The 11,565-nt window shown below is 46.5% G+C and overlaps 1 long non-coding RNA gene across 1 annotated transcript; it reads left to right on the top strand.

The window, feature by feature from the left end:
• The first annotated feature begins 669 nt into the window (after positions 1-669).
• On the top strand, positions 670-2,932 carry LOC141518816 (uncharacterized). The gene is made up of 2 exons (XR_012477288.1): positions 670-1,384; positions 2,188-2,932. It is a non-coding gene; the product is annotated as an uncharacterized LOC141518816 (long non-coding RNA).
• The last annotated feature ends 8,633 nt before the right edge of the window (positions 2,933-11,565 follow it).

The following is an 11,565-nucleotide window of genomic DNA, read 5'->3' as shown; positions in this document are numbered from 1 at the left end:
ACGGCGGGCGGGCGGCGCGAGACGCACAAAGAGGGGGGAGGGGGCGCCGCGCCGGGGGGCGGGCCCGCGGCCGGGCCGCCCGCCGCCGATTGGGGGAGGGCCGGGGCGGGGCGGGGCCGGGGGCGCCGCGATTGGCGGAGCCGCGGCCGGGCGCTGGGTGAGCCGGGATTGGCCCGGGCCGTTAGGAGGAGAGAGGAAATGGCGGCGGGGGCGGGAGGGGGCGCGGCGCGCTCTCCATTTGTTACTGCGCGGACGGACTTCTAGGCTACCTGGCTGCGGGTGGGGGATGGAGGCGGACTGTGACGTCAAGGGGCCGCGGCGCGCCTCATTGGCCGAGCCCGGGCCGGGGGCCGCGAGCCCGCGGAGGCGGCCCGGGATTGGCCGCGCCGGGTTCTCGCCGGGAGGCCCCGCCCCCGCCCCGCGGCTCCGGGGGGGGGGGAGCAGTTTCCCCGCTGATTGGAGAAGAGGTCACGGCCTCGGAGGCGGGGGGTGGGGCGGCCCGCGGGGGCCGGCGGCCGCGCATGCGCGCGGAGCCTCTGGCCGGGGAGCTGGGACGGCTCGGGTTGCGGGGGGGGGGGTGCTGGCCTTGACGTAGTGCGTTACCACGTGATCTCGGGGGGTCCTCCTCGGCCATGTGGGGAAACTGAGGCCCAGAGGTGCCTTTCTCGCCCGCTCCCAGCCAGGGCCCCCCACCCCCGGCGGTCACCCCCAGCCCTCTCCTCTCCCAAGGCCCCCCGTGAGCCCCGGCCTTCGGGCCCTTTGCCCCGACGCCTCCCCTTGTCCTCATTTAGGTTTTCTTGGCTTGGATCCTTCTCCAAACCAATTTGCAGATGGGGAGACCGAGGCAGACGAGGGAGGGACTTGCCCAGGGTGACCTGGCGCCCCGGGACCCTCCCACCCTCTTTGCCTTTGGCTCCCACTTCTGCAGGCTGTTCCAAAAACCTCGGCTCCTGGCTTCTCGCAGACTTCCTCCAGAAAGCCTTCCCCCACCCCCTCGGTTAGAGGACCATCTCCGCTCTAGAGCTCCTTCATACATTGTGTTGGCCTGCCCCCTGCCCACTCCTTGAGGTCAGGGGCTGCCTTTGGCCTCTCTTTGTACCCCCCAGCCCTTGGACCAGTCTGGTGCTTAGGACTTAATCACTTTAACTAGGTGAGAACTTGGAAGACTGAATGGACCCTTGGAATGAGTGTTGACTTCGGTTGGCCCAGCCCAAGCTGGGGGCAGAGATAACACCAAGGCGGAAATGCAGAAGGTCTGGACTTCAGAGCTCAGAGCCAGGGGAGGCCTAGGAAATCCCAAGAATCCCAGATTCCCCATTCTTCCATGCCAGTCAGTCCTCAAACCTCCCAACAGGATCCAAGTTTTGTTATCCAAATGTTTACAGTAAGTTGGATTTTGCCTCAACCACAGATGCCAAAAGTTACAAAGAAATGAGCCCAGTCTCTGCCAGGTGTGACAATTTTCCCAAGGGCTCAGAGCAATTAGAACTTTTCTTCTAAAATAAACCCCTCCCCAAAGCTAGAGAGGAGAGAACCCTGGGGACCTTAAGGGCCCTTTTATTGGCCCCAGGCCTACCAAAAGCTAATTGCTTTCCCTAAGTGCTACTCTCACTTGGTCTCCTGGAAAGGAGGCCAGTGAACTCTGGTCCAGCTCACTGTCTCTCACCTAGTTCCATCTCCCTTCTTATAGACTTTCTTAGTTGTCTCCCCAGGGCCCAGGGACACCCCACTTTAATACTTAGCGAGCACCTAATTGCCAATTAACCAAAATCACACAGGGAAATCCTTTGCATACCTCCAAGTAGATGGAGGAAACCTAATTATTGTGGTGGTGGTGGTGGTGGTGGTAGTGGTGACTTGAAGAACCAAAATCCAATGAAATAACCCCTGCCCTCAAGGAACTTATCTTCTAAAGGGGAGCCAGCCAATATGTACAATAGAGTATAGGCAAAAGGAGTAAGGTCTCTTCTAAAGGGGTGTCCCTAGAAACTGCAGAGTCCAGGAAAGGCTGCCTCCCCAGACAATGCTGGGTCAGAATCTTGAAGAAAGTCAGGAAACCCAGAAAGGAGCATTACAGGCACAACCATTGCACAGATGGGAAGTGGAGAGGACAATACAAGGAACAGTATTAGGTTATAGCAGAAAGGTCCAGGAAACAAATTGGGGAAAGTTTCTATTTGATTCTAGAGACAAGAGGGACCCACAGCAGTTTATGGAGCAGGAGGCATTGAACAGACCTGCATTTTAGCAAAGTCACTGGGGAAGGAATTTAAAAAGGATGATGCTGAACTTGCCCAAGTCACCCAAGCTAGCCAACTGCAAGACTAGGAATGTACTCTAATAGATTTGCTGAGGATGGCAAAAGGAAGAAGGGAAGAGAGGAGGAGGAGGAGGAGGAAGGTCTTTCATTCTCCTCCACCCCCCCCCCATCCATACAAATATGACAAGATGTTTGACACAATATTGTTATGGAGGAGAATGCCACCTTGATTGAGTTCTAGTAGCAAACATTTAAACTACGTGTGATCAATCCTTAAGATACCTCGATTGAATCATTTAATCAATCAGAGTATGAACTAGGTGTGTGTAATCAAGTGCTCCCAGCTGCTGGATGAAATCAGATGACAAGATGTATTAGGATTGGTTGGAAAATTATAAATATAAAACTACAAAATAATTATGAATGCTTTATGTAGGCCATTCTGCAGGAACTAAAGACCTAACTCAGCAAGACCTCATGTTAAGATTTGCAAGACTACATATAAACTTTAACAAATGTTGTTAACAATGCAAAGCATGCTTACTGAAATGCAACTTGGAAGATGCTTAATATAATGTAACAATCCTATGTAAAGTTAATTTTGACGCTGGACTTTATTTGAACAAAAGCTTCTAACACCTGAATAACACCAAATAAACAGTCTTGAATCAAGCCAATTTCTGTTTCAGTTTAAAAGGTTAAGAATAATATAAAAAAAAATACTTGCATACACAAACAGGAGGTGGGAAATAGCAGAATTTGTTACGTGTTCTCCTGAAAGACAGAAATTCATTTTATTTTATTTTTAGCCACCTGAACAATCAGTGAAAATGAAGAGCTAGTTAGTATATAAAATATTTATGTGTCTACTGGCTTATCCCAAGTGCTGTATTAAATGATAAATGTACAGTTCTCCAACAATGTTTTTATACAGACTAATCTTTGAAAGGGAAGGCTCTCTCCAAATGGGCCTCTCTCTTTTCCACACCAGTTACACTCTCACATTGTCCATGTTGCTGACCAGTTCAATTAAATATCCAATAGAGACTAGAAGACCATAAGCAGAAAGATAGGTTTCAACTCAGCCTTAGAGCTTCCAGGAGAGGTCTTAGAAGATTTGTTTCTGCAGAATCTTGAGATGGTCCTTGATGGTTTCAAATGGCTCATGATGCTCATGTCCAGGTTTGGAAACACTTGCCATTTGTGTTCCAAGAACAGACCTCCCCTGCCAGTATTGTGGGCACGTGATGGAGGGGGAGGGAGGGAGGCAGGCCAGGGAGTCTGGAGCCTGGAGCCTGCTTCCAGCTTCCAGCTAGCCCTTGGGAGTCGATTGACATGAGAATGTTAAATCCTCGGGGTGGCTGGAGAACTATCTGATGGCAGGTGGAGAAACTGCAAAAACTCTTCAGCAGACATCAAGGTTTGTGGTAGCTACTGCTCAAACACCAAAAATCCTTGTGTGTTGGTCATGCCAATTCTTCTAGGTCACGGCAGAAACCAAGTCTTGTTTCAAACATGCACATGCTGGTTGTCACAGAAAAAAAATCTATTTGTAATGTTAAGTGGGCCTTTTTTTCTGCTTACGAGCCTTTTTAGCATGGGGACCACTGGACTAGACATACTTCTGGGGTCTATGTCAGAAGAAGCCTTCCAACAACTTCTTTTAGACCCATTGCCCCTTGCAGTCAGAAAGCAGCAGTGCTTTCTGTGTCCCCCAGTCTCATTGACCATGTCGTTAGAGAAACTGAACCAGTCACATGAGTGCAAGCTAGACCCACTAAAGACTGTACCTTTGGGGAGCAGGACCCCTTTGGGGAAGAGACTCAGAGACTTCGATCCTTGGGGTCCCCCAAGTGCTACACACACCTCAGGGCACTGGCAAGAGGGTCTGCTCAGTCTGTGAGGTTCCCATTTCCCCCCCATTCAGTGGGAGGGTCTAACCCAGACACAGAGGGAGATGCTTCTGCACACCTAACTCAAAGAGAGTCTCTTTAAATAAGACAAATCTCTTGATTATACTTTCTGGAGTATAGATCGAAGCTCTCTTCTATGAGACAGCCCTTCAGATATTTGAAGACAACTATAACAGATCTTCCATGAGTGTTCTCCAGGTCAAAGTTCCCCGGTTCCTCCAGATATGGTTAATTTTGTTAAAGACGAGGTTAGTAATCATTTATATAGCCCCTACTGTATGCAGTGCACTACACAAAGCACTTTGCAAATATTTGATCTTCACCACAAGCCTAATGCTTTTATTATCCCCATGTAACAGATGAAGAAACTGAGGCAAACAAGTTGCCTTTCCAAGAGGCTCACAGCCAATAAATATCTGAAGCTAGATTTGAACTCGTGTCTTTCTGCTTCCCAGCCCAGTCTGCTATCCACTGTGCCACCTAGATGTCCCTCCTCTGGCAGGATCTCAAGGACCTGCATCTGGTTGCCAGTTAGTAGATACTCTTAGGTTTATCAGTATTTCTGAAAAGTGGCACCTAGAACCAGGTAGATAAGCTTAAATTTAAAATCAGCCATAGTACCTCAAGGAGAGGTCATAGTGGATTTAATTCTGCAGAATCTTGTGATGGTCTATGATGGTTTCAAATGGCTTATGGTGCTCATGTCCAGTGGTGAAAATAGCTCAACATCTGTGCTCCAAGAACACAAGCTCTGAATTCAAATCCAGCCTCAGACTCTTACTAGTTTTGTGACCCTGTTTGCCTCAGTTTCCTCATGCACTAGAGAAGAACATGACAAACCCTCCAGGATCTTTGCCAAGAAGAGTCAGACAATAAACAACAAAAAGAGATGGTGCTAGCTTTTTATTTGCCCTTATTTTTTGGCCTTAAGCCTTTATTTGGATGGCTGCTCCTGATGTCGCAACCATTTCTCCCTTCTCTGTGCTGTAAAAGTGACATTTAGTGCCCAAGTTTAAATGACACATTTAGCTTTCCCGTGTTTCGTATTTCATCTTTCATTGAGCCTGCCCAGGTCCTTTGGATCCTATCATCAGGGTGTTGGCTTGGTGTCATCTGCACATGTGATGAGCCCACAATTCCTGTCTTTGTCCAAGCCATTCTCTGTGGCTCCATGACCTTATCCACTGGGGCTCCAGCTGCCGAGTTGATGCCTAAGATACCCCAGCCAAAGCAGTCCTGACAAAGTTCTCTCTTCTCTGTTCTCATTCCTGAGAGCACCAATGTGCTTTGTCACAATGACATTTTCCCTCTTTCCTTCCTTTTACTCATCTACCCCAAGAAGTTATCTTGACCTTCACAACACCTAGGATAGGGGCTGGCAAGGGAAGCCAGCCTTATCGGGTTATTGATGTTGAAAGAAAACAGCCTCTAGGTCTTCTCAAAAGAGGCCAAATACATTAGTTATGATGACCAAGTTTGGTCCAGGAGTTGTGAAAATGTACCAACCTTCTTTCATTGATGAAAATGTCATGATTAAGGCAGTTGGAATAAATAATTTTAAAGAATTAAGAATTGCCCAGAGTCTTAACCCCAACTACCACCACCACCATTGTTTACTTGGTTCAAAGGCCCACCCCAAGGGAACCATGGCAGGGACCTGACCTCCAGGCCTGGTATCTGGACTAAGCTCAGAAGGATTCAATAGTTCACCCCAGGTCTCACAGCCCCAGGGCTTCCATCTTCCTGCTTCAGCCTCCTTCTCCTCCTCAAACCTAGCACCTCAACTCTGGTCCCAGAGCCATGCTCTCTTTATTAGATTTTACCATATTGCGACACCCCTAGACTTAACTGCTCAGGTTAGTGGAAACATTAACCAATTAGCATTGATGATTGCCCTGAATTAATATGATATGATTCAGATGGGTCTTGCCAGCTTCAAGACTAGGGAGGGCTGTCATATGGGAGAGGGAGTCTATTTGTGCTGCTTAGCCCTCAGACTAGCTGTGTGACCCAGGCACATCACTTCACCCTGTTTGCCTCAGTTGCCTCATCTGTAAAATGCAGTGGAGAAGGAAATGACAAATTCCTCTAGTATCTCCATCAAGAAAACTCCAAAGAGATCATGGAGAGTCAGACACAACTGAACAACAGTTGTTAAACTATTTAAAAATAAAAGTTCACAAACTCTAGGTTAAAAACTCCTGGCTCATGCATTCATTCACTCATTCATTCTCTGCCACCAGCTTAATTGGGTTCAGCACTTGTGAGACTTCTCTTCTGCAGGACTGTAAATTCTGGGGCCTTTGGAGGGCTCCCCAGTAGTCACACATCATACACAGTAGAGAGGCATTGGGGGGCAGTTTGGGAAAGAGTGGGGTAAGGCCTTCAGACCACAGAAACTCAGCATTCTGCCAGATGAATTCAGCTCTCTACTCCCCTGCTGCAGTTTTTCATCCTCCATGTCTCCTTTGCCTAGCAGCCTGACCCAGGCCCTGGTCAGCAGCTTTTGATGTGTCTTCTTCCCGATTAGATAGTAAACTCCTTGAGGGCCTGTCTTCCTCTTTCATCCACACCCAGAGAGGTTGAGGCCAGGTTTGGCTCCACATCCAAGTCAGGGTGACTCATGGGTCCTCAAGAAAGTCAGGGTGTCCTGTGGCTATGGTAAAAGAGAGGGAGTTGTCCTCCCAGCAGAAAGGAGGTGATGAATTCTCTCAGCCTGGTCAGAACCCATCTGGAGCAACAATTTAAGAAAGATCATTGGTCAGGTGGGAGGTGTCCAGTAAGGGCCTTAAATCCATGTCTTTTTCATCATGAGTCCTTCGGAGTTGTCTTGCATCAGCGTAGCTAAGAATAGTGAAGTTATTCACAGCACAATGCTTTATTCTCAAAGAAAACCATGACATCAGGGAGGTGATGCCAAGACAAGTATGTGAATTAGATTGGGAGGTGGGGGAGGGCTGTGCTAAGTCCCCAGTCTCACTTTTTCCTCCAGAGCCATCAGGGTCCAGTGGCCAGAGATGGATCAGGACAACTGGAGCTGGCCCTGGATGGAGTAGAGATCTTGGCCTCTTAAAGCTAGCTCTTTCCCAGGTCACCTGAAGCAAGGTCCATTCAGTAAGTAAGGCTAGGTAAGAGAGACACTGGGGATGGCTCTAGAGGAGAAAGTGAGACTGGGGACTTGGCATCACTTCCCTTATCACTTTGAGATTGAAGGACAAACAACCACCTCCTACAATATTGCTGTACTATATTACAGTGTTGTCCTGGTTCTATTCATTTCACTTTGCTTCAGCTCATATAAATCTTTCCAGGTTTTCCTGAGAATATCTTGCACATCATATATAGTACAACAATATTCCATCACAATCATATGCCATATCTTGGTCAACTGATCCCCAATTAATGGGCATCCGCTCAATTTCCAATTCTTTGCCACCTGAAAAGAGCTGCTATAGCTCCTTTTCCTTTTTACTTTTTTTTTGTCTCTTTTGAGATATAGATTTCATAGTGGTATTGATAAGTGTACATGGTTTTATAGCCCTTTGGGTTCAGTTCCAAATGACTCTACCTAATGGTTGAATCAGATTGCCACTCCACTAAGTGCATAAGTGTTTCCATTTTTCCACATCCCCTACAACATTTGTCATTTTCCTTTTCTGTAATATTAACTAATCTAATAGGTGGGAGGAAGCACCTTAGAATTGTTTGCCTTTCTCCAATAAATCATGATTTAGAGCATTTTTTTCTTTTTTTTTTCCTTTATTTTGCAAAGCAGTGGGGTTAAGTGACTTGTCTAAAGCCACACAGCTAGATAATTATGAAGCATCTGAGGCTGGACTTGAACCTGGGTCCTCCTGACTCCAATGCCACTGCTCTATCCACTGCACCACCTAGCTACCCCTGTTGAAGTATTTTTTTCATGTGACTATGGATAGTTTTGATTCATCTCAACACTGTTCATATCTTTTGATCATTTTTCAGTTTGGGGAATAGTTTTTATTTTTATAAATTTGATTCCATTCTCTATTATATATTTGAGAAATGAGGCCTTTATTATAGAAACCAGAGGGAGGAAACAGTGGGAGGGAGAAACTTTACAAAAATAATGTTGAAAATGGTATATGTAATTGGAAAATAAATAAATTAATAAAAAATAAAGATTAAACAAGAGAAACTTGCTACAATTTTTTTCACAATTATGATTGTTAATTATTTTTCTCTCTGTCCTCTTCCTCCCCCCCTCCCCCGTTAATTCTTTTGTCTTTCTCCTTTCACTCTGTCCCTTGTGAAGGCAGATTTAGACCTAAGACAGGAAAACCAATCAAAAGTGGAAAGGCTGCCTCTGGAAGGAGTAGGCTCTTCCTCCCTGGACGTCTTCAAGAAGAAGTTAAACAACCACCTGTTGGGCATGTTATAATGAGGATTCCTAGATTCAGATTATAACTTGGACTCGATGGCCACTGGTGTCTCTATCAACTCTGAGATTATGAAACTTGGTGATGAATGGGATACCATTGCCAAGACTGATAAGTATTCATGTCCTCTAGAGGTGTGTCCACAGTTGACAAAGATGTCACATTCTGAGCATCCTCAGCTAAGTAACATTTTCATATTCTGGATCAGTAGGTGCTACGGGGGATAGAGTACCATTCCTGGAGTCAGAAGGCCCTGAGTTTGAATTCATCCTGAGATATATGTCACTAAGTAACCACGTGACCCTAGACCTCCCATTTCCTCACCAGACAAACAAGAAAAACCTTTCCATATTCTGTTCTTAGCAACCCCTGTGTCCCCTTTTGCATCAAGCCCACCATCACCACAGAGGTGAAAGGGGGCATCCAGGACTGAAGACCATTTTGCCTTTTTCTTGTTTCATGAGTTGCAATGGGCAGCATTGTGATTGAGAACAAGCCTCTCTAGACTGATTAGGCTGTTCCTCAGAAGGTGGACATAGTCCTTGGAGAAACAGACAGCATGGCACAAGGGAAGAAATAGCAAATTTAGAGGCAGAGGACTGGGTTCATCTGGTTGTCACTTAATGTCCCCAGGCTTCAGTTTCCTGATGTGTAAAATGAGGGGGGGGGAGGCTTGGAGGACTTTTTAGGCTCCTTTCAGTTCTAGAGCTTGAACCTCCCCCCCCCCAACCCCACAAAGACAATCCAGCATGGCTCATATTTACATATTGTTCTTTAGGATGTGCAAAGCTGTTTACAGACTCTACTGAGTAAACGTGGAGAAAGTCATGCAACCATTGTGATGTCCACTTTTGGGCCCTCACTGCTGCATGGTAAACTCACTTTGCCTCAACTCACTCTCCCACACCCTATTTTTCATCTTTTCTCAAACTTCCCATGGCTTCCCCTCCTGCTTTCCTGGCTCATATTTTACAAAATAAATCAAGGCCATTTGCCATTCTCCATTCTCCCCTCTTCCTCATATCACTCATACTCCTTTGACCACTATCTCCTCTACCCCTATCTCACATAAAGAGGTGGCCCTGCTCCTTATCAAGGTGAGGTAGAAAGGGACTTGGTGATGAAGACCTTTGAAATAGCAAAAGAGATTTTGTATTTGACCTTAGAGGAAGCCTCAGGGAGCCACTGGAGTGACATGGGAAGGGGGTGACATGATCAGAACTGTGCTTTAAGGAAAATCACTTGACCAAAATCATTGATGGTGGAGGATGGATTGGATGGGGAGAGACTTGAGGCAGGTAGACCCCCCCCCCCAGTAACTATTGCAATAGTCCTGGCATGAGATGAAGAGGGTCTGCCTCAGAGTGTGGGCAGGGTCAGAGGGGGAGAAGGGGGCATATCTGAGAGGAGTTCCAAAGGTGAAAATGACAGGCCTTGACAACAGATGCATAAATTGTAGTTCAACTATATTCAGACTGATAGTATTTCAAAATTAGTGTGATACAGTGGAAAGATCAGTAACTTTAGTGTTAAAGAACCTGGGTTCAAATCCTGCCCTTGATAACTAATATCTGGATTACCCTCAGATAAGTCTTGACTCCAAGGACCTCAGTTTCCTCATCTGTGAAATGAGAGGGCTGGAAAAGATGGTCACTGAGGACCCTAGATTTAAGATCCTGTGAGCCATCTTTGTTACAACAGCTCTGATTGATTGCCAGTGCCATTTTGCAGTAAAGTCTCACAGAAGTTAACTGGCATGGTGGCCGTACTGGGATGGAGAAGGGTTCTATATATAACCCAGTTTCCTACTCTCTGTCATCCTCGTATGGAAAGCTTCATAGTGTTTGAGGCTCTACCATTCTTTTAGCCTTTCTTTGTACCCCCAGCACTAAGGACAATGCCTGGGGCTTCCACTTGCATCTCCTGGTTCAACATCCTGGCCTGGAGAGGATTCCAGAGTCTCAAGCTATTTCAGTAGATGCCAGCTTTGCCAATCTTGGGTTTTCCATGAATGCTTACTGTCTAAAGATTAGCCTTGCAGCCAAGTGGCACAGTGGCTAGAATGAACTCTGAGTTCAAATCTGGCCACAGACACTTACTAGCTCTGTGACCCTGGACAAGTCACTTCACTCCATTTGTCTTAGTTTCCTGTAAAATGAGCTGGAGAAGGAAATGGCAAACCATTCTTGTATTTGCCAAGATAACGCCCAATGATATCACAAAGAGTAAGACATGACTGAAACAACTGAACAAGATAACATTAGGTTAGCCTGGTCAAGGAGGTTGATGTGTGGGGTTGGGGGCCTTCTGCTATGTTGGAGACAGACCCTGGTTAGCAATTAAGGAGGGAGAGCCTACCCACCTCCATAATCCCAAAGATATGAAGTAGTTTTTCCTTCTGCTTTTCCTAGACATTCCCAAACCTACCTCAATTCCCCGTTTTAGTTTGTGTGGCTTCCAGGTCCCTTCCTTCAGATCATAAGAGTGAGCTTAGAGCCCACCCTCCTCTTAGGGAGGTCTGGTTGGCTGGTGCCAATAGGGTGACTAGTCCTTGCATACACTACAGCTCATCTGCCCCTTGTTGCTTCCTCATCCAGATCACAGGATCATCTAGCTAAGGTCAGAAAGAACCTTAGGGGTCACCTAATCCAATGCCCTCATTTGTCAAAGAAACTGAGGCCCGATGTTTATAGAATTTAAGTAACTTAATGGCAGGGATAGGACCATTTTTTGTCATATTCTCAATGTCTGGCCTTAGTAAACTCTCAGTTCATGTTTGTTGGATTGATTCTGCAGGCTTCATGATGCATACTCAAACTTCCAGGTCATTTATCAAAAGATTTAATGAGCTATATCCTAGCACAAATTCCTCAGGGACATCACTGTTTGTAATTCCCCATTCATAGAAGGGTCTATTTCTCCCTCTGATGTTTCCTATCTGAAAGAGTTTCCTATCCATGACAAATCAGCTCCTAAT

The sequence above is a fragment of the Macrotis lagotis genome, chromosome 3, assembly GCF_037893015.1.
Source record: "Macrotis lagotis isolate mMagLag1 chromosome 3, bilby.v1.9.chrom.fasta, whole genome shotgun sequence".
In the NCBI taxonomy this organism is placed as follows: domain Eukaryota; kingdom Metazoa; phylum Chordata; class Mammalia; order Peramelemorphia; family Peramelidae; genus Macrotis; species Macrotis lagotis.
Note: the sequence above shows the minus strand (reverse complement) of the source record. Positions and strands in the feature narration are given on the sequence as shown.